The sequence below is a fragment of the Perna viridis genome, chromosome 15 (assembly GCF_037379345.1).
Source record: "Perna viridis isolate PV_CMFRI_1.1 ecotype Kerala chromosome 15, ASM3737934v1, whole genome shotgun sequence".
Lineage (NCBI taxonomy): Eukaryota > Metazoa > Mollusca > Bivalvia > Mytilida > Mytilidae > Perna > Perna viridis.
The window spans coordinates 1,492,900-1,520,251 of record NC_142459.1 but is presented as its reverse complement, the minus strand read 5'-3'; the positions used below and the strand labels follow the sequence as shown (position 1 = coordinate 1,520,251).

The 27,352-nt window shown below is 32.5% G+C and overlaps 1 protein-coding gene and 1 pseudogene across 1 annotated transcript in view; both read right to left on the bottom strand.

Annotated features, from left to right (window-relative positions):
* LOC148596482 (uncharacterized) overlaps positions 1–27,352 on the bottom strand; it is a 141,474-nt gene that overhangs the window by 83,779 nt on the left and 30,343 nt on the right. The window lies entirely within an intron of this gene.
* LOC148596483 (uncharacterized) lies at positions 15,854–27,322 on the bottom strand (annotated as a pseudogene).

Genomic DNA, 27,352 nt, shown 5'->3' with positions numbered 1-27,352 from the left:
GTAGGGATTGGGATTGAGTACAGTTTTGAGTATGTGTAATTTTCAATGATATTCAGAATTTTACAAGCTTTGAAAAAAATGCATGATTTTAGTGGAACATCTTCAGCTGGAATGAGATAAATTGTGAATGGCCCCATCTAATCCCTATCACTATAAAATTTTTTTAAATCTTTCCTAAATACACTAGAACAAAAATAGGGCATACATAGAACATTACCGGTAAGTGATACCCCACCATCTAATAATGAAAAAAAATTATAGATAATTTACACACATAAAATCAATTAAAAAACACAAAATTTTAACTTCAAATATCTGTAAGAATAGACAGAAGAATGGACAGACGGATGGATGGAAAAATGGACGGAAGGATGGACAAAAGGATGGACAGAAGGATAGACAGAAGGATGGACGGAAGAATGAACGGAAAAATGGACAGAAGGATGGACAGATGGATAGACAGAAGGATGAAAAAAAATGAACAGAAGGATGGACTGAAGGATGGACAGAAGAGTGAATGGAAAGATTGACAGAAGGATGGACAGAAGAATGAATGGGAGGATGGACAGAAGAATGGACAGAAGGATAGACAGAAAAATGAACAGAAGGATGAACAGAAGGATGGACAGAAGGATGGACAGAAGAATGAACAGAAGGATGGACAGAAGAATGAATGGAAGGATGGACTGAAGGATGGACAGAGAAAGATTGACAGTTGCACATACAATTTTTTTGGAGAGTATCGCAAAATACCTCACCAATTCATGTGGAGAGGTTTAAAAATATATAGACTAGTAGAATTACTATCTGAGAAGTGACCTGCAAGTTTGCATCATGGAAATAAGCAAAACAGAAAGTCCATTTACAGGAAAATCTGCAAATACATTGGTGGGTTTCTTAATAACAAAAGACTGCTATATAATAAACACCCATTTCATAAATCATAATAAAAGTCATCAAACCTTGACCTGATCATGATCTTAAAGATAATCCGTATTTTTCTCCTATTTTATGAACCGTATTATGGCAAGGTGGACAATGAGTAGAGCATAAATTCTGAGAAACAGCCTCTATAAGACTGCTTAATCTCTTTAAAGAGGTAGACCTAGTGTAAGGGACACAACTCTTATAAATCATTGGAACGTTTGTATTCACAATTTTACATCAATCTCATGTAAGCATCAAAGTAACTTGGACTGATTTCATTCTGTTTCAAATGAAAGCTTGAAAGACTTCAGTTAAATTGAATGTGATACAAACATATCACTGATTTCATGAGTTATGTTCCTTACCCTAGGTCTACCTCCTTAAGCCAGCACTCTACAGTATTGTAGAACTGCCTAATTTTGGTCTTGTAATCTGATGCTTTGTAACATATATCACTTTAAAAAATTGTCAAGCATCTGTAAATCTATATATCTAGAAATAGCTCAAGCCAAGGCCTTCAGGATGCAGCAAAAATGTTCTGGAAAAAAATTACCCACAGCAAATAAGGTTACCATAGAAACCATGCAAAAATATGCGAAAATTTGCAAAAAAGTTAATAAAATCAGGTTTAAAAATATCAAATTTCCCACAAAATACCTTAAATTTTTATTTCATCCCCTGAAACTGTCCAAACTTTTTCCTTCGAAAACCCCTTCCTCATATGGGCATCGCCTGTTAGATTTTTAGCTATTTCACTTTGTAATCCACTTATTAAATTTAGCATGGTAAAAAATTGACATACTTTCACTTTCACAATGAAGTCAAATTGTCATTGAAAAAAAGCCCCTTCAACATTGAAAATATATAACACACTGAAAAATACTTTTAACAGTTCCCTTTTTCAGAAAATGTTTTATCAACAATAGATTCTTCATTTTTTATCACTATAGCAACCACCGGTTTCCATTCATGTCATTTTTCATCCCTAGCCAAAAGTGCGAAACTAAACTAAACTGTGGAATGCTGGCTAATTGAACCTGCAAAAAAAAAGTGAACATCTTTATACTGACCTTTTCATTTATAAGTAGAACACCATGCAATCTTTCACCATCCTCAAATCGACTCATTTTTAGTTCAAAGGTCAAAGATCAAGGGTCAATGTTTCAAAACAATTGTTTTCTCACGTAGTACAAAAAATGAGACTCCTCTGCTATAGGTGTTCAACTTCCACCAACAAAATATCCTTAAATAAGTTTCTTCATTGCTCAAGGTCAGGGGTAAAAGATCAAACTTATCAAGGTGTAGCTTAGTGACACCATTAATTCAAGTATTTTCTGGTTGAGTTTTTTCACTAATACCTCTCACACAGATTCTGTAGTGTCAAAGTTCAAAGGTAATAGTTAAATACTATCTATTTCTCCAGATCTAGTATCAATGCCATCACAAATTTATCTATTTTAGTTCATTCACTTGAAAGTTTACAAAGCAAAATTATTGGTTATATCTCTTAAAAATTGTTGATTCAAATTCGCAATTTACCACATTAAAAACAAATTAATATTCATCTCTTGTTCCTTCTTAAATATCTAGGTTTACTACACAATTGTAATCCATATGGTTGAAATTCAACTATAATTCATAGCCATAGAATATTCCTATTTATCACTGATATTGCAGTCCAAAAGAAAGTGCTACAGATTGGTATACCTTACATGCTGGAGACGGAGACTTCCGTAAAGTGTGTCTTGATGCATAAACAGTTTTTAAGTTACATCCACAAGCTTTTATGTACTATCAGAAATTTATTCACTGTTCAGTGGACATCTTTGTAAATGCCATGTTATATCATCTTTCCTAATGATTCTCTGTGTTAGTTGAATTTAGTTACAATTAATTGTCACAAAAAAGTAGCTAATTTCGAATTTAGTAAAAATTTACTGCCAGGCTGATTTGTTGCTATATTCTGTGATGATCTATAAATAAAAAACGTTATCAAAAAAAATACTTTTTTGACTTAAAAATATAGACTAAGGGAAGCTATATTTTAAAATGATTTCTGTAATAAAATTATTTTTCAATTTTTCTTAATCTAACCAATTAAAAACTTTATAAATTAACATGAAAGTTTAAAAAAAAAATTGAGTTGAATTTAAAAACTAAGAAAACTTTGAATTTTTTGTATTGTTACTCTCAAGTGAAAGTTTTGACATAAACTCAAACTTTGAGAGTTTTGAACTTTAAATAAAAAAAAAAAACTGATAAAATTCAAAATAGCAACTAGTTACAAGATGATTTAGGAATTTTCCCTCTAAAAATCAATAGATTTACAATCAACTGTTACGTAAATTTGTGCAATTATTCGTAATTTTCACGTCAAATTTGAATTTTCATTCCAGTAATTACACTTCACGATGGCTAACCAAACAGGATGATTATTAAGTTTCCAGATTGAATCACAATCATTATTTTGTTTCTGCAGTAAATTTCTACTATTCAACTTTCTAACAGAATAATAGTCTGCTTCCTACATTTGGTCATTAAGTTATTTTTAGAAATTGAAGAAAAAAAACAGAAATTAAGTGGCACTCAAGTTTATAATATTTTCCGTGCTTCAAATTATCAGAGAATTCCGGAGATGGCCTGGGATATCAGAGAATTCTGGAGATGACCTGGGATATCGGAGAATCATTTAAATCAGAAAATCTTGAATCCTTTTAACATCATCGATGATACCAAACAATGAATCTGCCGCTGATGAAAATACACAAAAAATGTCAAAGGGAGATAATTCACTCAATTTAATCAACTAGGGGAAATTACTCCCACAAATTGCACAACAAATTATTCCAGTGATGCTTCCATTACAGAAAGATAAAATTCCTACACTAAAGTCTTTTAGATGTGAATCAAGAATTTTCTAAAAAATCATATCAAAATCCAAGTTGTGTTTTTCCATCTATTTTTTCTATCTCCACAAAGCAACAAACATGCAAATTTTTTTTTCTCAAGAACATCTCTGACACTTGCATACAAATGAGACTCTGTGAAGCCTTTAGCTTTCTTGCTTAAGAAATATAAATAAAAAATTCCATTTTCACTTAAACAATTCAAAGAGTTTCAATTTGATCATGTCATACAAACTTCAATCTGCTCAATCACAAATAAAAAACTGTCACCTGTTGTAGAGAATCGAAATAGACATTTAACTATCTTGTGAAAAAGGGCAAACCAAACTAATTCATTGTGTTATTTCTTTTCTTTTCTTTTTTTTTTGTCTTTGTTTAATTTTGACATTTAACTATCTTTATAATTTGTGAAAGAGGGAGATTCATGTCTCCCTCATGGGAGACTTTCTCAAAGAGGGAGACTGACCTAGAAGACAGGGAATATCAATCTATATAATTGTTTTTACATTTACTTTGTCATTATTTATTCCTATTTACGGACTACAGAGTTACTTCCCCTGGGAAAGAGTTGTCTCCCTTTGATGTGCAGCAGTTAGGTATCTTGTGGATGTAACCTACCATTGTGTATTGCATGAATGCAACAAAGAAGTTAAATTTTCTATTTTTACATAATGCTAGACATTGAAGACCACACACAAGACTAATTTGAAAAAAAAGAGCTTATAAATTTTACATGTCCATCAGATGATAAATTACATTCGATTCATCTAACAGTGTAAATTTTAACACCAAATGAAAAGTAAACAGGCGTTCAAATTAGTGGTGGACCAAGGTCTGGACCCCTCCACACCTGTTAACCTTTTCAATGCTCAATGAGAGAGTTCTTCCTCGTTTCATCTTTTCTAATAGGGAGATTTATCATGACAATCTCTTTCGCAGAAAAAATAGGAATATTTTTCCATAAATTCAGGTACAAAGATAAGACAATGATGTAAAATCCAGGGGCGTAGCTAGGCCTTTTTAGTTGTTCGCAAAATTACAGCGAGGGGTCTTGGGGGGGGGGTCGCTCAAGGCCCCTTGTGAGTCCGGCAAGGCAAAGCCCAGAGGGAAAATCCTGAATTTTAACAATTTTGGAGCCAGTGTTTCAGAGCCTATACTACGTTCATGGTATGCATATGTGATAAACAACCTTCATTTCATCTTTAAAATGTGTGTTTTTATTTATGTTACTTTTTCCGAAAGTACACAACTGCGTATTTGCGTATAGGCAGCTACGCCCCTGAAATCTATGATATTCGTATTAATCTACTAAAAGTTTCTAATCAAAATTTGAGTAATAAGTACAACAAAAGGATTAAGTACCATTCTGTGTAAGAATCAGACAATGGGTGGCACATCATATTCCTTAATTTTGGTCTTTTTTGCCTCAGATATATTTAATACATCTAGAAAACAAATGAACAACTTCTTAAATTAATCCTGAAGCATCCGTGACCTAGATATTTTTTGACTGCTTACGTATGGAAAAAGTGTGGGGAATTTTTCCCGCCATTTTTCCATAGTGCATTTCAACTGAATTTAACCTATCAATATCTTAAAAGGGCAAATTTTACAAACACTTAGATGGTTATTTCTGGCGGTTATCAGATATTGTTAATTGGATAATGCAATATAATCTCTGTGTTTTTTCCCTTCATGTGGAACACCGTATATTAATTTTGCCTGATTCTTAGATGGAGAAGTACTTCATTATTTGTTGATTGTTTCTCAGTGATTATTATGTTACATAAACATTGATTTATATCAATTTAATAAGTCATTTAGAACATAATATGTGCAATATTTCTGCTAAGAGGGAGATTTTGAGGGGAGAAATTTGTGAAAGAGGGAGATTTGTGTCTTCCTCATGAGAGACTTTATCAAAGTGGGTTTTGTTTGTTTGGTTGTTGGGGTTTAACGTCCGAGCAGCAATATTTCAGCTATATTCAGACTATATCAAAGTGGGAGATTGACCTAAAAAGAGGGAGTCTCCCTTCTAAAGAATGAAGGTTAACAGATATGCCCCTCATATTTCTGACCTACAAATGAAGGACCTTTGAAATTTAGAGTCTTATTAGGTCCTTGACCTTCAACCCTTTTCACTTACACTTCATTAAGTACTTTTGGTCTTCCTAAAGTGGACCATTGATTTCAAAAATTGGAAAGGTTCAAGACCTTCGACTCTTAAAGTAAATTTGAACCCCTTATAAATCAGACCAGTAATCCTTGAATGAATTTTGATTGTAATTTTTTAAAATTAACTTTACAACATTATTAAAAAAAATTTTTAAATGACTACAGTAAATATTTTTAAAATTTATCTATGAAACAATTGAAAATAATAATAGGAAAGACACTTTAACATCATTTAGCATAGAAATGGATATCAATTTGTTACAGAAAAAAAATCTAAATTTTGTTCACTATAATAAAAACATCGCAATAAAATTTTTTTCTATTATTGTTTTGTATGAACTACCATGATAAGGGACATAACTCTTGAAATCAGTGATATGTTTGTATCATATTCAATTTCTCCAAAGCCTGTCAAGCTTTCATTTGAAACAAAATGAAATCCCTTATCATGCCATCATGACTAAGGGGGTTATTAAGTTTTCTTGCCTTCTGATATTCGACTAACCTTACCCTTAGCCATGCCAAGAGTAACCCCCTTAGTACGGGTCAGTTTTACAAATTTTTTTTAATCATTTTTCTTAACTCCAAAATAATTCTTAATTCAAATAATACCTTGTCTTAGTACTATTTGGCCTGAGAAAGAAAATTTATAAGTTACAGAAAATATCCTAATCTGGTTTAAAATTATAAACATTACCACAATAATGTTGCATTTTTCTGCACCTTTTCATTTGAACAAATATCATAGTGAAACAAATGGTAAGAAATTAAATGCATTTGGCCTAAAAAAGAAAATTAATAGGTAACAGAAAATATCTAATTTCCAAATTGAATGACAAATCACTGACCTCCAGTGACCCAGGACAATACCACAATTTAATATATACAACTAGTTACTTTCTGTCTTCAAATGTTCCTATATACAGTAAAACCTGCATAAACCAAATTCTGGAAAAACCTAAAATGATGCAGGTGTAACCTGTAAGAAGAGGAAAGCTGAATATATTGGCATTGTCAGAATAACCATGCCTTTTATATCTTTATTTTTCTTCACAACTTTAAAAAACTTTAAGGAGGTAGACCTAGGGCAAGGGACATAACTCTTAAAAATCATTGGAATGTTTGTATTCAGCATTTTACGTCAATCTTATGTAAACATCTAACTGAACTTGGATTCATTTTATTCATTGGATCGTTTATATATTTAGCATAAAAGTAACTTGATTGATTTCATTCTGTTTCAAATGAAAGCTTGATATGCTTTGGGGAAATTGAATATGATACAAACATATCACTGATTTCAAGATTTATGTCCCTTACCATAGGTATACCTCCTTAAGGCAATACATTTCTTATGAAAATGACCTATGACATCCTAAACTCTGCATGATTTAAGTTAGATACTTATGGATATATTCACAATTCGTGTAACAAAATTTTCAGTCAAAATTCATTGAAAGTACAGAAATTACTTAAAAGTAAAAACCTCTGCCACTGAAGCTAGGCATTTGGGTATCCAGTGTTTGTTGTGAATGTATTTAAAGCAGTCCTTCATTCCAAAATTTTCAAATTATGGGTATTTGCACACCTCATAAATAAAACTGGAGATTGGATCCACCACTGACTCCCTTTTCAAATTCTATCAGTACAAACTCCAATTAGATAATACAACAAATCTTGACTGACAAGTAAAAGATGCATAATCATGAGACATAAAACCTTCCTTTTACCTATCAAACACATTGGGTGAGTCCATTTCAAGTGGTAGGGGTGACTGGGTTTAAATATATTATCATGGATTCTATTTTTAGTTAAATTTTGTAATATCTTTTAGGCATTTTTTATGCAATTAGTCACATCATAATTTTATCATAACAAGCTTCAGTCCATTTTTTCTTTTCTTTTAAAGTTTTCATTCCAGACATTCAAACAATTGTTTTTGCAGTCCTTATTTCTTTCTTTCACTTTTCAATTGACACAGACAAAACTTCCAAGGACAGACAACTGTCAATGATAATCCTCAAGCAAATATCAAATGAAAGAACTAAATGATATTACTATTTAGTGGATTAGGAGCTAAACACTTGAAAAATCTCCCACTATGAATATAATTTTATCGGTATGAGGTTGCAAAATAGCATATGATATTTTCCCTACCCCTTTTTGTCATTTGAAGTCTTATTAAGTAGCACTCCAGCTAAGAATCATGTGAAATGTGATTCATGGATAAAAAGCCTACATATTTTTATTTTTGTTTGAATTGCCATAGGAAACAGAAAGTAACTTTCGGTTTTTCATATATTCAAAATTATATAAAATGCACTGTAAATTTCAAAATTAAGGGAGATAACTCTGTAAATAACGCTCAAATACAATAGAATCTATTGGATTTTCAATGTTGATTATCTCCTAAGAGCAGGCAGATTTAAATGAATAATTACACATTTCATAATTATAGACCCATAAATCAACTTAATTACAAAAATAAAAATATGTAGCCTTTTTTGGGGTGTATCACGTTTTTAAGATTTTGCATGATTCTTACAAAGACAGCTACTTAATTTCTTTATAGAATAAAACATGGAAGCAACAATAAGTCTAAAAATTTTAAAAAGGGGGAGGGAGGCCTCAAGTGATTTTCACTTTTACTACATTGTCAACCAATCTTTTCTACCAAAAGGGGGGCATGTCCCAACTCCCCTACCCCCTAACAGATTTTCCTACATGATTCCATGTTAAACAGATAATGTACCAATTCTTTTTTTTCCTATAAAAAGGGTCAGAACTCCAATACAATTATGGCAAAAAATCATGAAAATCAATATAGACCTTCCTAAGTTTCAGGAAAGGATCTGTCAAAGCTGATTGACAAGTTTAGGCAGTGGTCTATAATGCTGGACATCATCAAATTAGAAGCCAATTTTTTCGTTTGAAAAATCTAGTTAAATACTTATATAAAGCTTCTGTCAAAATATTAAGTAGCTGTGACAAGTAGTTGTGACAAGTAGCTGTGACAAGTAGCCGCAGAGAAAACTCTTTTGAAAAAGGTGTGGAAAGAGATTAAGTTGCAGGTGTTCTCATGCTAAGTGTTCTGGATGCTTACCCTACCGGTGCACCTGGTCCATGCTTCCAGTTTTTAGTGGAGTCTGAGTTGCTCATTTAAGGTATATTTGTTACTTTTTATGTATTATTTAAGTTGTTTCATGTTCTTTGTTGTGTTTGTCTGTTTTCCAAGTCTGGTCTTCGTCCCTGGATAACATTCTTTTGATTTCTGCTAGAATCTTGGTTCCCTTGATTACTCTTTCAGGTTATTATCAACATTTCAGGCAATATCACGGTCCTGTGGGCAGGCAATATCACGGTCCTGTGGGCAGGCAATATCACGGTCCTGTGGGCAGGCAATATCACCGTCCTGTGGGCAGGCAATATCACGGTCCTGTGGGCAATTTATCTTCTACATAAGCTACTATTGCATATAATTAAGTGTAAGTGTTTGTAAGAATCAGGCAAAAAAGGAAAAATGAGAAACATATATGTCAAAACCCCACCGATCTAACAATAAAATATCACTCAAGGATACTTTCTCTAAGTTGAAAAGACCTCTAATTGATCTCTGCATCACAGGCTTTGCTCAGAAATTTTTCAATAAAATGTTAGAAAAATGAGGTTTTTGACAGAGTTATCTCCCCTTGAAATGTTCATATTTCATAGTCCATAGTTCATATTGAAATGGTCCAGCATGATATGGAAAATCTTGTCTGTTTTCCTTGATTCTGAAGGTGAAAGTAGTCAAATGAAAATACAAACAAAACTTGTTAAGTCGAAGTCGAAGGGACCATGCAAAAATGTTTGAGTTATCCAAGGTCGAGGATAAACCGGTAATACTAGTAGTTTTGTCAATGATTGTTTCTGCATTTACATCTTTTGTTGTGTTTCTACATGTACATGTACCTCACTTTGTATGGTACTTCATAATGTCTTGTGTTTCATATAGGAAGATATTTTATTGTATGTTGTATATCATGTTTGAAATACTGAATGGCACCAAGTACGAGTGTTCTAGTGAAATTTCGTTTATATTTTTTCTATATCATCATATCATAACATGCTACTTTCTTTGACTCATAATCAGGAATATTGTCAAACCATGTGGTCTACATTATTACGATAAAATTTCAAATTCATTTGCAAAACGAATGTAGTTGTTGAAATACACTTACTATCGTCTGTTTGATATTTCATTATATAGTCAGATACCATTACAATTTTTTAAGATTATATCAAAATATCAAAATATCACTGTTAGTGTGAATTCCGATGTGTAAATGATAAAATTTGTTTCTTTTCACTACACACACAATTTTCAATTAATCATATACACAAACCAAGACATAAAAAGTATCAACAAAAGCCATGCTAATCATTGTTAAAACACACTTCAAATATGTAATAAAACAATATGTTTTCCAACTAATTAGTTTCCTTCAAGACATCAGGGTAAATTAACCTCGAAGTCCTATCGAGGAGACTGATTGATTCACTTGAGTTATTTGAGGTTTTGATTCATCTGAGTTCGAGTCATCCGAGGTAAAATTGTATTAGAGTAAGGGGAGTTTTGCTGAGACTTTGTAATCAGTTCGAGTTATCCGAGTTCGACACATCGAGGTCGACTGTATCAAAATGGTGGCTTCTTTAATAAAATGTTTCACCCACTGCCTGATTCCTACAGACAATGTAGGAATACATGCCAACAACAGTGACAACAACAACAAAAGCATGACACCATTACACTAGGCAAATTTTTCCATGGTTGTATAAAAACCCTGAAGTTGCAGATTTTCCATGCTAGGGGCACCATTGTCCTAGTATTTGGTTACAATAGCACAATTATGTCTCCTCGGTATTCAGCCAGACCTTTACCCCAACATGCAGCCCAGTAGAAAATACAGATTGGTATCGTTTGTTCTAGCAACAGTTTGTTTTTAAACCTAATGATGTGTTCTATAGGTCACAATAGCGCAATAATATGTCTCCTCGGTATTCAGCCAGATCTTTACCCCAACATGCAGCCCAGTGGAAAATACAGAAACTTTCACAATTGGTGGATTATAAAAAAGATATTTTCATGAAAAAATAGTGTGAACAGTAAGGAACCAAAAGTATCGAATTTGAAAGCTAGCAGCCCATATATGTGTATTTTATGGAGCACTTAAGGCTTAGGGTGGCTACTGAACAATTGATGTTTGAAAAAAATATCCCCCTTTTTGAACCTTAATTTACGGGGAAAAATGCCACACGACATGGTTGTTTTTATTTCAAAATTTTAAAGCTATATGGGTGTATTTTAGCAACAATGCGTTAGATTAGAGAAATTTCACACGGATCTATTTTTAGATCCAGCTCTTGTATCCATTTTCACACTGCAGGTACGAGAACACAATTAATTCCCCTTGGTTTTCGTTGTACACATAATATGATGCAACCAATGTAAAAAATCACAAAAATATTGCATTTAAAAAAAAAATGTACGTTTTAGAGGGTCCTTATTTCCTTCGACCATTGGACATGCAAGTCATGCAATGTACCACTGATACTAAATTTGCTATAACTTATATATTTTTCAACTAATCATGATGAAACTTTGTACTTGAAGTCAAAAAAGGTTCATCTTGACATGAGTGCAGTTTTTATTCAAATTGAGTATATTTATTGATCTAATAGGTACGAGAACACAATTAATTCCCCTTGGTTTTCGTTGTATACGAATATAGTTCCAACTTAGGTAGTAGGTACCTTCCACATTTTTTCATATTTTTACTGGAAACTTATTTGCTGAAGTTTTGCCTCTAATTGGTAGAAAATAGGTTAAAATTACATGGGATTTTTTTTCATCAATCAATTCTGACTAAAAGTTGTGATTTGGTTCAGTGGAAGAAGGTTAAAATTTAGGACTTTTAACTCAGTTCATTTGTCATGTTTACCCCCATCTCCGAATTATATGTATTAATTTCAGAAAATGATGGTAAAATTTTCTACAATTTATATATAAAATCCTGTTTGTACATATCTTTAGGCCAGAGAAGTTTCATTCAGTTTGCGCCGGTGGAATTTTTTTAATCTGCTCAAATGTGTATATTGAAATGCACTTGAAAATTAATTGCGGTCTCGTGCCTAATAAGGGGGTTGCCTGGGTATCAGATATTGTATTTGCTAGTATTTGCTGGGGGTAATTTGGTGTTTATTTTCAAGAATTCAGTAAATATACATGAGATAATAAGATTTTGGCCCTTTATTCTCTATTTTCTGAAATTAAAATAAAAAATATGGTTTCTATGGGATTTTCCATCGAAATTGCACTTTTGCTAAGGTGCTAGGTATGAAATATAGACCAGTGGGGAAAATATTGTACAGCTTTGAGTTTTTCTCCTCTAACTATACACTAGGAACATCAAATTAACAAAAAACATACTTTATGAACAAGGTAAAAGCAGAAATCTGACAATTTAGTGTAATTTTTATGAACCCAGTCAATGAAATATGGCAAAATCAGGGGTTTTCACAGCCTTGTCTTAGGATCTATAAAATCACAGATATGTGTTTTATTGGTCTGAATCTTTTGTATTTGCTAGTAAATAATATAAATAATGTGAAAAAAACCTAATATATTCATTCCATTGATATTCATGCATCTAATGTAAGTCACTACATGTATATACCTTGTGATGTCTCAAAAACACCTAATTTTAGAGTTCCGCATACACTTTAAGGTTTCAAAAATGAAATTTTTTGTAGAAAAACTGGAAAAATACAGCTGACTGTCTGCTTATGTACCTGATAAGCTTAGAACCTTACATTATTTTACATTTGTTTCAGATCTTTCATCATTCAAAACCAAAATAAAGGCTAACTTTTAATATCGGACACAATCACACTTGAACAAGCTCTGTAGAGGTCTGGTTCAAATTGATCTGGAGTGACAGTTTTAGCTTTGAAACCACTTCTTACTGTTTTCAATGTACATTTGATATGTGTAGACCACTTTATGTTTGAAGTTGATCAATTTAAGTCGTTGTCAGCATCATAAAATGAGTTTTCATATGTGTACCCCTATACATGGTCTAAAAGTGCATTGACCATGGCTGCATGTATAAAAACCCAATTTATGGCCTTAAAGCAGCTGGAACTTGAGTAAACTGAACTTCATTGCATCAAATACACATAATATGATGCAACCAATGTAAAAAATCACAAAAATATTGCATTTTAAAAAAAAATGTATGTTTTAGAGGGGCCTTATTTCCTTCGACCATTGGACATGCAAGTCATGCAATGTACCACTGATACTAAATTTGCTATAACTTATATATTTTTCAACTAATCATGATGAAACTTTGTACTTGAAGTCAAAAAAGGTTCATCTTGACATGAATGCAGTTTTTATTCAAATTGAGTACATTTATTGATCTAATAGGTACGAGAACACAATTAATTCCCCTTGGTTTTCGTTGTATACGAATATAGTTCCAACTTTGGTAGTAGGTACCTTCCATATTTTTTCATATTTTTACTGGAAACTTATTTGCTGAAGTTTTGCCTCTAATTGGCAGAAAATAGGTTAAAATTACATGGGATTTTTTTTCATCAATCAATTCTGACTAAAAGTTGTGATTTGGTTCAGTGGAAGAAGGTTAAAATTTAGGACTTTTAACTCAGTTCATTTGTCATGTTTACCCCCATCTCCGAATTATATGTATTAATTTCAGAAAATGATGGTAAAATTTTCTACAATTTATATATAAAATCCTGTTTGTACATATCTTTAGGCCAGAGAAGTTTCATTCAGTTTGCGCCGGTGGAATTTTTTTAATCTGCTCAAATGTGTATATTGAAATGCACTTGAAAATTAATTGCGGTCTCGTGCCTGCAGCATGATCAGCCATATTGAAAAAACAAGGAGAGATAATTACAAATCAATTAGAGTTGTCCTTCTTGGAACCACATAATATTTCAAGTCATTCACATTAACAGCTAGGGGCACCATGGCAACAACCAAAATCATGGCAATGTTCATTTAGCACAAGTTCTCAGGGTCTTGTGTTTTTGTAATAACTAATCTTGGTTGGTTATTTAAGTATGAAAAACCAAGAAGAGTGTTATTCTCCATATATCAAGATTATTGAAGAAACTGTTCAAACACATTTGTTACATCCTAGAAATGACTCTGAGTTCATTTCCTCAGGTTTACAAGTATTTGTGAAATATTTTTCGACTGGTTATAGTATAAAAGTTCTGACAGGAAATTTTCCCTTAAGAACACAACCAAATTTTAAGTGTTAATATCTCCTGTAACTTTCATTTGCACTCTTATTGTCTAAAACAGTTTCTATGAGGCCCACTGAAGGAATTCCAATCATTAAAATTTGGAATGATGAAAAGCATGAATCACTAATCATTTGGCTGAAAACTGTAAAAAAAAAAAACACCTGTCATTTTTCATATTTTAAGGGCAAGAACTCTTACAGGAGTCACCTGACAACTTTGATCCCTGACGATTTTTGAAGACCTTATAATAAGGGTCCATTCAGGAGATACTTGTGAAAAACTATTGTCTGACCCCTTTGTTCTATTTTTAGTAACAGCAGCCATAATTTCTAATGGATCAAAAAAACCCACAACAGTTCTAAGCATGATACTCCCAAGGAACGTACATACCAAGTCTGGTTCCAACTGGCCAAGTGGTGTCAGAGGAGATTTTTGAAAGAAAGAACATTCAATATAACAAAAAAAACATTGAAAAAGGGCAATAACTCCAACATGGCTTAACATATCAAAATGAAAATTTGACCACAGATAGATCTCATCATGCTGAACACTTTTATCCCCCTCAAAATATGGCTACAACCATCCTACCATTAGCATAATGATTTTGGAAGCCTTATTTTCCAAGCTTCGCAATGGTATGCAATTATAAGATGTCATTTGTCCTGGGAATTCAGTGAAATTTTGAAAATTACTTTTTTAACAAGTAAAGTAATGGAAACAAGTCCACTTACTGTTTATTATAATATACAGATTAAGCAGTTTACAAAGATATAGTAAGATATAAAACTAGATAGCAAAGCTCACTTGATGATACCCCCCGCTTACCTCTTCAGATACCATTTACGATACCCTATAAGTAATTTAAAGCATTCAGATGGAAAAACACCAAGAAAGGAAGTACACAAAGACATCTGTGAAAGTTTCATCAAATTCCATTCAGCTGTTTTGGAGGAGTTATAGATTAAACCTGGGGATGGATGATAGGACGAAAAGACGATTGATAGAACGAAGAGATGAACAAATGGAAGGACGAAGAGACAAGATGATCACTATATACCCCCTGCTGAAGTTTCATAAACACATATTATTCAATATCACTAACATAAAACCTACGATAAACAGGTACCCATTTAAAGTACAGGTTCACCTAAGAATCAGGCAAAAGTTAAAAAAAAAGTCTTATGACAGCTTTCCAAGGAAACAAATATTCATTCTTGTTATTAAAATCTAAATCTAAAATCCTTCACAACTGACTTCATATACTTTTGCTTCCTTCAATTTACTACCAGCTGGTCTTGTACATCCTATAAATAAATGTTCATTCTGACCCAGACCCAAGGAGTATGACCATTCTATCCCTATATCTCTGTGATACAGTAGTATGTCAGAAGTATACCAACACTGTTCAGGATATGGAGAGTGTGAGTGTCTCGGTCAGTCACAATAACACTGTCATTTGGGGTAGCTAGTATTCCAACAGGCCTAAAATCCTTGGTTTTGTTGACAACAGTATGGCTATGGTATCATGTTATGACATCACCATTCTCTTGGAGGGCAATAACTTGACATTTACCACCTTTACTAAGAAAATTAACAACAAACAGATGACCATCACTTGTTGTAGTCAAACTGTTTGGATTCCTAAACAAAGGCTGATTATTCTTGTCATGTTCATACACAACCAGAGTGACCCCCATCTGATCCATTACTATTACAGCAGCTCTTTCCTGGCTGTTGTGTCTACCTCCCACCATCACTTTGTTGTTGGTAGTGATATAAATGGACCCAAGAAAGAAGGGAACAGTGTTGAATGCAGTGTCTTCTACTTTACTGTCTTTGTTGATTTTTAGTATAGTAGAACCTGTACATAGCAAGAGTTCATTTTCAGATGTGAAAGCCATGTTATAGACTTTCTGGTCAAAGGTCAATAGTACTTTAAGGTTACCTTCTTTTACTTTTACTTTCTGTTCACTCTTTCCATAACAGAGCCATATTCTTTTATTGATTCCACCAACAGCAGCTAGACCTGTTTGGTATTTGACTTTCACTGAATACACAGGATTTGAACCTCTACCATCCCAGAGTTTTCCATCGTTGTCTTGATTTATCTCTCCTGGAATGAATGATGGCAGTTCAATGGCTTCAAACTTTGGTTCCAGTGGTGTTATTGACTTGGAGAGGTTCTCTACATTTTCAAAGAACTTTGTGGCATCATTTGAGTACACCATTTCTTCTAGCTCTTTCTTCATGTTATCTCTTTTTTCTCGGAACTTTTCCATCTCTTCCAAATCGTTGTTGAATGATTCCTTTGCCAAGGACCTATCTTGATCAACCTGAACTTGAAGATCACCAAAGTGTTTGTCTATGCGTTTACATATTTCTTTCTTCAGTTTTTCATGATTATCTGCTAATTCCTCCTGAAGCTTTGTAAATCCATCATCTGTAGTGACCATCTTCGTTTCTATGAAAACCACCTTCATTTTTAAATCATTTTCTCCCGTTCTTACTTCTTGCAGTTTTCTTAGGAGTTCCTGTCTTTTTATTTCATATCCTTCTTTGATATCAACTAACTCATGGTCTCCATGAAATTCGCGCATGCAGTCTAAACAAACTAAAACTTCACACATTTCACAAAACATGCAACATTGCTCTGAATGGAGATTACATTGCAACAGAGAAAAATGAGGCTCATCAGAGGGCTTTCCAACATCTTTAATGTCTATCACCTTGTGTTCAGCAGCATTTTTTATCTTCAGGTGTCTACTGTCTCGGCAAGTTTGACACATCAATATATGACATATGAGACACTTCCATCAGATTGCACTTTCTGTGTCACAAAGATGGCACAGAGCTGGTATTTGTCCTTTTGGTAAATTGTTGCTGATATCAGTGTTTTGATGAATCATTTAAAGAGATAGACTTAGGGTAAGGGACACAACTCTTACAAATCATTGGAACGTTTGAAGGAGACCAAAATCATCCTATAATGCATGAGAAGGGATATTATATGCAAAAGACAGTATGAAATTGCCTTTAGAATGCATGAGAAGGGATATTATATGCAAAAGACAGTATGAAATTGCCTTTAGAATGCATGATGAGGGAAATAATATGCAAAAGACAGAATGAAATTGCCTGTAGAATGCATGATGAGGGAAATAATATGCAAAAGACAGTATGAAATTGCCTTTAGAATGCATGATGAGGGAAATAATATGCAAAAGACAGTATGAAATTGCCTTTAGAATGCATGATGAGGGAAATAATATGCAAAAGACAGTATGAAATTGCTTTTAGAATGCATGATGAGGGAAATAATATACAAAGGACAGTATGAAATTGCCTATAGAATGCATGATGAGAGGGAAATAATATACAAAGGACAGTATGAAATTGCCTATAGAATGCATGATGAGATAATTTATATGCAAAAGAAGATATGAAATTTTTAATAGAATGCATGAGAAGGGATATTATATGAAAAAGACAGTATAAAATTGCCTGTAGAATGCCTTGCAATATATGTAAACCTGATAAAATCTTTTAATGAAAGGTGATAGAACTGTTTCATAATAGGGGTATAAGAGAGTATGCATTTTAAAGATTTCTTGTCCATATATTTTTTTTTATAGTTCCCCAATATTCAAATTATATATTGTTGCATTTATCACCTGATATCTCAAATATTTTTTGGGATATAGTTTTTACATGCAATTAAGTATGATAACTTCCATAACAAAAATATTAGGAAACTCACCCCATTCCCATTTATAGACAATACTTAAATATTGAATTCTATTGTAATAACCATATTCAAGTTGACTGATATTTAAAGAACTAGATAAATACAAACCAAAACTTATCCTGGCCCTCAAATCAAATTTTAGACCTGAAAATAGGTAATCTACTGGGACAGTAAATTATGCCTCATCCCATTGCAAAAAATTGGGGGGAGGGGGTGAATATAACTTTAGTGTAAACTATCGGATCAAAATGGAATTCGAACTTGATTTGTATTTTATGATACCCAATAATCATAGAAGGTTTGTTAAGATCCTTCAATGTCTTCTAAAGTTATCATTTTGAAACCATCTGGGTGTGTACTGTCTGTGTACAGGAGTAATAAAGAACCAAGGTTATAGCGGTAATCAAAAGAATGTAATCCAGGGACAAAGAACAGACATGGAAAACAGACATACACAACAAAGAACGTGAAATAACTAAAATCATATATACAAAGCAACAAAAGTAAATGCGCAACTCAAACTCCACTTAAAACTGGGAGAATGGACCAGATGCACCGGTAGGGTAAGCATCTTCTGCTTTTCTAGAAACACCCACCGAGTTGCTCATAAAAAGTTTAGTCCAGGGTAGACGAAAGGGTAAAGAAAAACTATGACACTTAGAACAAATCAGTTTTAATGGTGCAGATGAATACATGGTAACAATCCACAACTTCATGATGACAACCATAAAACATTTATGTGAAATTTGAGAACTCTTCAGACTAAATGATGGCATAAAACAGATAAAAAAGCTAAAAATGAAACCAAATTTGCTTTGTTTACATTTGTTTTCCAGGAATTATTAAGAAAATTTGCCATTGTAAACAAGCAATTGCTATTAGCTTGATCATTGTAACACTGAATGCTCATATTGCTTTATAGATAAACCATATTGTCAATCATATCAAAGCAATTTATTCAGGCTCCCAGTATTTGAAAAACCATGAAATCTGTGTTGGAACAGTAAAACCTGCCTTAGGAGTTAGACACAATGAAATCATTGTTTGAATATCTGTAATTTGTTTCACCAGCAGGTTTTTTTGACAATGAAAATCAAAACTCAATCAACCATAAAGCTCACACACACACACACACACACACACAACCATCTTCAGAGAAGAAAAAGACATACAATTAATGGCAGGGTTCAATTAAGTGTTTCTCATTATTGTTCAGTCATTCATGTCAATTGTTTCTAACAATTGTTCAGTTATTCACCACTCACAATTCATGAAGCTACATTATAAATCCAGTGATTCAATTCCTTCAGATAGTTATCAGTAATTACTTAATTCTCACATAGCTTAGTTATAAAACTAATAGAGAGTATGATTTCCTTCGTAAAAATACACATCCACCATGGAGAATCAAACACTAGATTGTTCAGTTACAGACAAGTAATGAACCCAAAGTAATTCAAAGGTTTTTTTAAATCAACTACCTATCACATAAACAATCACTCAGTATTCCTGAAATAAAGCAGGATAACTGAAGCAAAGATAATTAGAATATATTGTTAACAAAACTGATATCACCATCTTTCACATTATAGAAAGAATGACTAAAATCCTTCATAACTGACTTCAAACAGCATGGAATTATTTGCTTTACTGCTGGTGGGTTTTGAACATCCTATAAAGATACGTCCATTCTGACTCAAAGCAAATGAATACGGCCGTTCAATCCCTACATCACTGGTGTAGTAGTATGTCATAAGTATACCTACACTGTTAATGATAGTCAGTCACAATAAGGCTGTCATTAGGGGTAGCTATTATTCTCACAGGTCTGAATTCCATCGTTTTATTGACTACAGCATGACCATGGTATCATGTAATGAAACCACCATTCTCCTGGAGGACCACAACTCGACCTTTACTATCCATCAAAAGGTAATCAGCTACAAACAGATGACCTTCACTTGCTGTGGTCAGACTCCAAGGATACCTAAACAGACGCTGGTGGTTTTTGTCACATTCATACACAGCCAACTTGCCTCCCATCTAATCCATTACTGTAACAGCTGCCCTACCTTGGTGGTTGTTTTTACCTCCCACAATCACTTTGTTGTCTATTGTTATATGAATGGAAATGGAATGGAAGGGCAGAGTAATATATTTAGTGCCCTCTACTTTGCTGTCTTTGTTGATTTTTAAGATTTTGCTGTCTGTACATAGTAAGATTTCATTTTCATTTGCTAAGGACATGTCAAAGACTTTCATCTCAAAGGCAAATATCACCTAAAGTTTACCTTGTTCTACTTTCAATTTCCGTAATACATTACCAAAACTGGCATGAAGCCATACAGTTTTATTATCTTGAACACTTATGCCACCAACTGTTGACAGATATGTTTCGTACTCCCTAGGAATTTCACTGAATATCTAGGAGCTGAACTTCCAACACTAAGGAGTTTTCCAAAGTGTTCTTGAGTTATCTCCCCTGGTATAAATAATGGCAATTCAATTGGTAAAGGCCTTAATTCTGGTGGTGTCATTGACTTAGAAAGTTTTTTAGCTTTTTGAAAGAACATTTTTGGATCTTTTGAGTTTTTCAACCTTCTTCTTCATTCTCTCTTGACTTCCTTGAAACCTTTCCATCTTTTCGTAATCCTTGTTCATGTATTTTTTTACCATATACCTGTGTTGTTCAAGCTCATCTTGAAGCTTATTTGAGTGCCTATCTATTTCTTCCTTTAATTCTTCCTGATATTTACATATATCCTTTTTTAGCTTTGTAAATCCTATATTGATAGTAATTGGTTTCATTTGTATGAAATCCTTTTTAGTTTTCAAATTGTTTTTTCCAGATTTCATTTCATGTTGTTTTCTCAGGAGTTCCCATTTTTTATTTTCGTATGCTTCTTTGATATGTATAAACTCATGTTTTCTGTGACAATGGCATATGCAGTCTAGACAGATTAAAATGTCACAGGTATTACAAAACATGAAGCATTGTTCTGAATGGTGATAACATTGCAAAACAGAAAATTCCAGCTCATCAGACGGCTTTCTTATTCCTTTGATATCAATAACTTTGTGTTCTACAGCATTTTTTATCCTGATATGTTGGGTGTCATGGCAAATTTGACACACTTCCATCTGATCTGAGAATTATTGTTACAAAGACGACACAGAGCTGGTATTTGTCCTGTAGGAGATCCCCTGGATAAAGACATTGCAAATGGTTTCTATCCAACCAATATCACAAACTAGTTTTAATTCTTTAGATATTGATTCTTATACTCAGTCAGTATATTACAAACCAGTTGCATCAATTTGTATCATATTGTTACAGATAATTAAACAGATAAATCTTCAATATTTTCAAATATGGAAAACAGGAAAACAAAGTTTTATAATTTTTACATGCATAATTTAATCAAAAATATTGACAAACAATTCAAGGGATATTGATGTAATTTATTTTCATGCATTGGAGCAGTACAAAAAATATTCACCATTTTCTGTAATTAGCACTTAATTGAATCATTTACATACAATTACTTGTTTTTATAGTGAAATTGATCCAACATTCAAGTATCAAATCATAATTGGATAATTAATTGAGCAGAATAAACACCTAGATTTAATGAGTGTGAGGAACTTGTTCCACTCACAACTTATGTCTAAATGCATTCTTGGCGACAGTGATCATATTTTGATTACCGTAATTGTACTTATTTTCGCGGATACTTAATTTCACGATTTTGATCTAGGAACATATTTATGGAGACTTATTTTTGTGGAAATGGTAGTTTTCGCATAAAGAACAATGGCAGGGTAAGCTCTCTTATAGAAACAACTGCCAGGTTACTCATAAAAAGTCAAGTTTGGGGTAGATGAAAGCGGAAAGAAAAATAAGATTCAACAATTGTTTCATTCAATCACTTCATGTAGCAATGTTCATATGACTTTGTTGGAATCCGTGGGGTTTTCCCTTTGAATAATGATTTCAAAATCATGAAAGATGAAATATGATTGGTTGATTATATTGGTTTTTAGTTGGAAATAAACTATTGAAGTATTCCAAATTTTTGTAATAATAAAGAAACACAAGTTTTCAATTGTACATATAAAAATAGATGTTCTTTAAGACCTGCAAAAGATTTTATCCTATCAAATATGAGCAAAACTGCTAGCTAGCTCCTAATTGTACATAAACATTGGTACCATCTAAAATCTTTTGTCAATATTCAGGTCTATTGATGGACTGGAACACTAAAATTGAAGGTTTATTTTTATAGGCAAAATTGTTATGCAAAATAAACGAAATGAATGAAGTGACATGATAAAAAACTTAAACCAGTCTTAGCAGGTAGACCTAATGTAGGGGACACAACTCTTACAAATCATTGGAATGTTTGTATTCAGTCTCATGTAAGCATCAAAGTAACTTGGATTGAATTCATTCCTTTTCAAATGAAAGCTTGAAACTCTTTGATAAAATTGAATACGATACAAACAGATCAATGATTTCAAGAATTATGTCCCCTTATCCTAGGTCTACCTCCTTAAACTGGTCTTCCAGCTCATTAAAGAGCTTGTCTATTTCTTCCTTTAATTTGTCCCGATATTTAACTAGATCCTCTTTTAGCATTGTAAATCCATTATTGGTATTGATTGCCTTCATTTCTGCATCTGTTTTCAAATTGTTTTCTCCAGTCTCCATGTCTTGTTGTTTCCTTCCTGTTTTTTTGCTTTCATATCCATCTTCAATATCGACTAAGTCTTGGGTTGCATAAAGATTACGTATGCAGACTAAACAGACTAAAACTTCACACATTTCACAAAACATGCAACATTCCTCTGAATGGAGATTACATCGCAACACAGAGAAGTTTGGCTCATCAGAGGGCTTTCCAACATCTTTAATGTGTATTACTTTGTGTTCTGAAGCACTTTTTATCATAATTTCACACATTTCACATTTCCAACGAATTTGATTATTTGTGTCACACAGACGACACAGTGCTGGTATTTGTCCTTTTGGTAAACTCTTTGAAAATGTCATTGTAGATTGTAATTTAAAATTGTACAATATTAGTTATTACCCTGTGATGATAAACATATCTGCATCTCCAATAAAATATGTAACAGGGCTATCAAGGAGATACACACTTATAACATCTGATAAAGGTACTGCAGCTATTTCATACTAAGTCACACAGTGTATAGCTTTAAAGTACTTCTTTGTCTAAGAATCAGGCAAAATGTATTTAAGGTGTGGCAGATGGCGGGAAAAGTTTGAGGCCCTTTTCCTAATGTAAAGAGTAAAAAATATCTTAGTCACAGGTGCTTCAAGATAAACTTAAATAGCTTTTTGATGTCAAGATGTATTGAATATACTTGAGGCAAAAAAAACAAATTAAGAAAAATGATGAGCTACCAACTGCATGATTCTTGAACAGAATGGTACTTAAAAATTTTGTCACTATTGTCTCGGTTTTTGCGTCCCTTTCACTTAGTAAGTTAATTGTGTTTCCCTATACTATTTCTATGGCAACACTAATTGGTCCCAGAAACCAGACATGTTTATGCACTTAATGTTAATTGAAATATTTCACAGTATTTTATCAACATAATCTTAGATTCAGAACTTTGTGTCACTTTGGAGAGACTCACAAATATAGGCAAAAAATACTGAAGCATCAGCAGGGGCAATTCAAATACATAAAAATTGAAAAACATGGCCGGAACTTGAAAACATGAAAAATGACAATCCACAAACACAATAAAACAAACAGAACAAAATAAATTACATGCAAAAACTGAAGATAAGGAAAACAAGAGGCCTCCCAAAAAAAATATAGCACTAACAGTATGAACTCCCACAAAAAAATATGCATAACATCAGGTGCTTCAGAGGAATAAGTATGTCCTCCTCCACAAGTGGCACCTCTAATAGTACATACCATTACCATAGTGTAAAACTTGCAATCAAAAACACACAAAGATAAACCACATTGTTTATCTGTCCCATATTATTTTTTTTTTACGCAGTCGGTATAGTTTCACTTTTTACCCTTTGACCTTAAAGACGCTCTTCCATGGAAACGCAAGTCACCTGATCAAAATTCTGTTTCCAAATTGGCCATTTTCTATTTTTTTTTTACAAATTTCATAACAGAAATTGGTTGACAAGGACCCATATACAATCTTTCACCGATATATACTTTTTTATAACCCTTCATTTACAAACACTATAATCTGTACTGCAACTGCTAAAATTTGCTAAAAATCTATACAATTTTACTAAATTTTGCTTTAATTTTGCTTAAATTTGCTGAATTTTGCAAAAAGTTGCAAAAAATCCCTAATATTTCTAATATTTACTAAATTTTGCTAAAATTCTGATGAAATTTGCTAAAAATCCCTACAATTTTGCATATATTTACTTCTAAGAAACAACCACTGAGTGAATAAAACTTTTTTTTCATTTGCAACTTTACAAATGCAGACCTGTTTATACTACCTACATAAGGCCACATTTTATGAAAAAGATTTGAAAAATCCTGAATTTTATGCTTTTTTAAGGAGAGATTCACAGTCTGCAGCATAATTTGCAGTCTGGATTTACAAAAACCATGTAGAATATTCAAATATATGACATTACCTCAGCAAATGTAACATTGATTTGAAAATACTAGTTGACTACTGCTCAAAATAATAAAAAATAGTGTCAAACATAAATTGTGTTGATTTTTATTTTCAAAGGGTCTTTTCTCAATTTATTATTTTTCATTATAGCATTTAATTTGTTTTCTGTCACTAACCTTTTAAGTACCATTCTGTGTAAGAATCAGGCAACATTATTTTTTTTCCATTTTTTTCCATTTTTTTTTTTGTCTCGAATATGTCCAATACATCTAGAAGACGACTGTTTAAATTCATCCTGAAGTTTGTGTGATATACATGTAGATATATTTTTGAATGTTTGTATTGGAAAAAGGGTAGGAATACATTTTTCACAGCATACTTGAACTAAATACGGCCTATCAATGTCTTAAAAAGGCCCTGATCGATATTTTTTCTCTTCATGTGCACACCATACACACATTTTGCCTGATCCTTAGACAGAGTAATACTTAAATGAAACTTTGTTTGTTTTTTCATACTTCTAGTTAACATCTTATATTATTATTCATTATAAATAAAGATGTTATTTAGTACAAAGGAAGACACACAGAGAATCAATTTCCCCCACCCTCTAATATATCACAGGCAAATGTGCCATACATGAGAATAATATGATTCACTTTACATATGATAATCATATAAATCGAGCACCATATGATAATCATATAAATCGACCATTACATGATAATCATATAAATCGATCACCATATGATAATCATATGATTCTCTTTACATACATGTATGATAATTGGATGATTATCATATGATAATCATATGTTTTTCACAAACATATAATTGTCATTTGTTTTCAAGCCAAAATGAACATATAAGAACCCTATGATTATCATATGTGGCACATTTGTAATGTGTCAAATTAATGGCTTTTGATTCAAATAAACCACCTATTTGCTGATTTGGGTAATAAACAGGCACTCATTGAGTGAGGGTTAAAAAAAAACTCCATACACAGGCAAACTGATTTCTTACAATTCTCACATGAATTTTATGTGAATTTTGCCTGAACTGATACAAAAGCTTTCCTCTGACGGAAAATTTATCTGTGAGTAGATCCTTCAAAAGTATTTCATGTAAGCTTTTCATATGAAGTGCGTTTACCTACTTCAAGTGAACTTTTCACACAAAATTTATGTCACATGAATATCATTGTACAATGCATTTCACATGAAAATTATCTGTTACTCATGTGAATTACCAACTGAAAATGACCATGGAATTCAAGTTGAATTCCAGTAAAATCCAGTGAAATTCTGACAAAGTCCAGAAAAGTTGATTTTCTAGTAGAATCCTCTGTAATTAATTGCACAGTTAATTATTCCAGTGGTTTGTCACATGATTATCTTTTCTAAATGAATTTCACAAGCACTTCACAATATTTGTTACCACTGAAAATGGTAAATTCCAGTGAAATCCAGAGAAATTCCAGCGAAATCCAGAGAAATTCTAGTGAAATCCAGTTGGACTCTGGTAGAATTCCTCTGCAATTCATTTGTACTGTAAATAATTTCAGTGGTTTTTCATTAGACCAAAGTATATATGAAAGTGGAAAAATGATGTTACAGTAGATTTCCAGGAAGCAGCCTTTTTCATTGGAATTTACAGAATTGGTTGAATTACATATGAACCATATTTTACTGCACATATTTACACAGAATTTAATCCACAACTTTCCATAACTCATACATACAGTAGAACCTTTTAAATCTGCAGACCTTCCAATCCAAAACCTTCTATATTCAAACATTTTTTGTGCAAAACTCCGTTTATTCTGACATTTTTAATCAGAATCCCAACCAAGTTCATGTAAAAAACTGTATACTCAACAGTACTTCTGTCCTTTTCAAATCTATTCATAGAAAAACCTGCCTAATCTGAACTAAGGTCAAGGTCGCTTGGATAAAAAAGGTTCTACTATACTCATACACACCAAATAATCAGGGGTTCAAATTTGTGCTGGTACGAGGTCCAGTACTCAATTTTTATACAAGACCATTGAAATTTTATTTCACAGCCTGCACAGAAACCCGCTGACCTGAAATTTATGTCAACGAAAATAAAACATTTCATAAACAAACTTTAGGAAATTTTTCATTTCCGGTTCCGAGTTTCTTTTATTCTGATCCATGTCAGCTTTGTTGATCGGAACTCATTGGAATTTACTTAAAACAAAAACAAAAACAAAAATACCAACCTACCAACCTGGATTTTTTGGCAATAGTACAGGAAACAAATATATACTTTTTTTGGCCTTGTAGCGGATGAACAAAAAACCAGGATCTTTCCTTCTTTAAAAAAAATTTGAACCCCTGATACACATAATACAAAACAAAGAAAAAAATTAAACTAAACAAAACAACCTAGAAATTAATAAAAATATCTAGCACCACACCATGCTTGGTCATTCTTTATATCAAATTGAAAAAAAGACACCAATATTCAATGTTTTAACACTTTCACACTAACCATTACTAAAGAAATTAAAACAGAAACCACTTTTTAAAGTCTACACCAAACAACTATTACACAATTTAAATAATTAGACAATTACAAACATAAAATCACTAAAACTACAAAGGGAGAG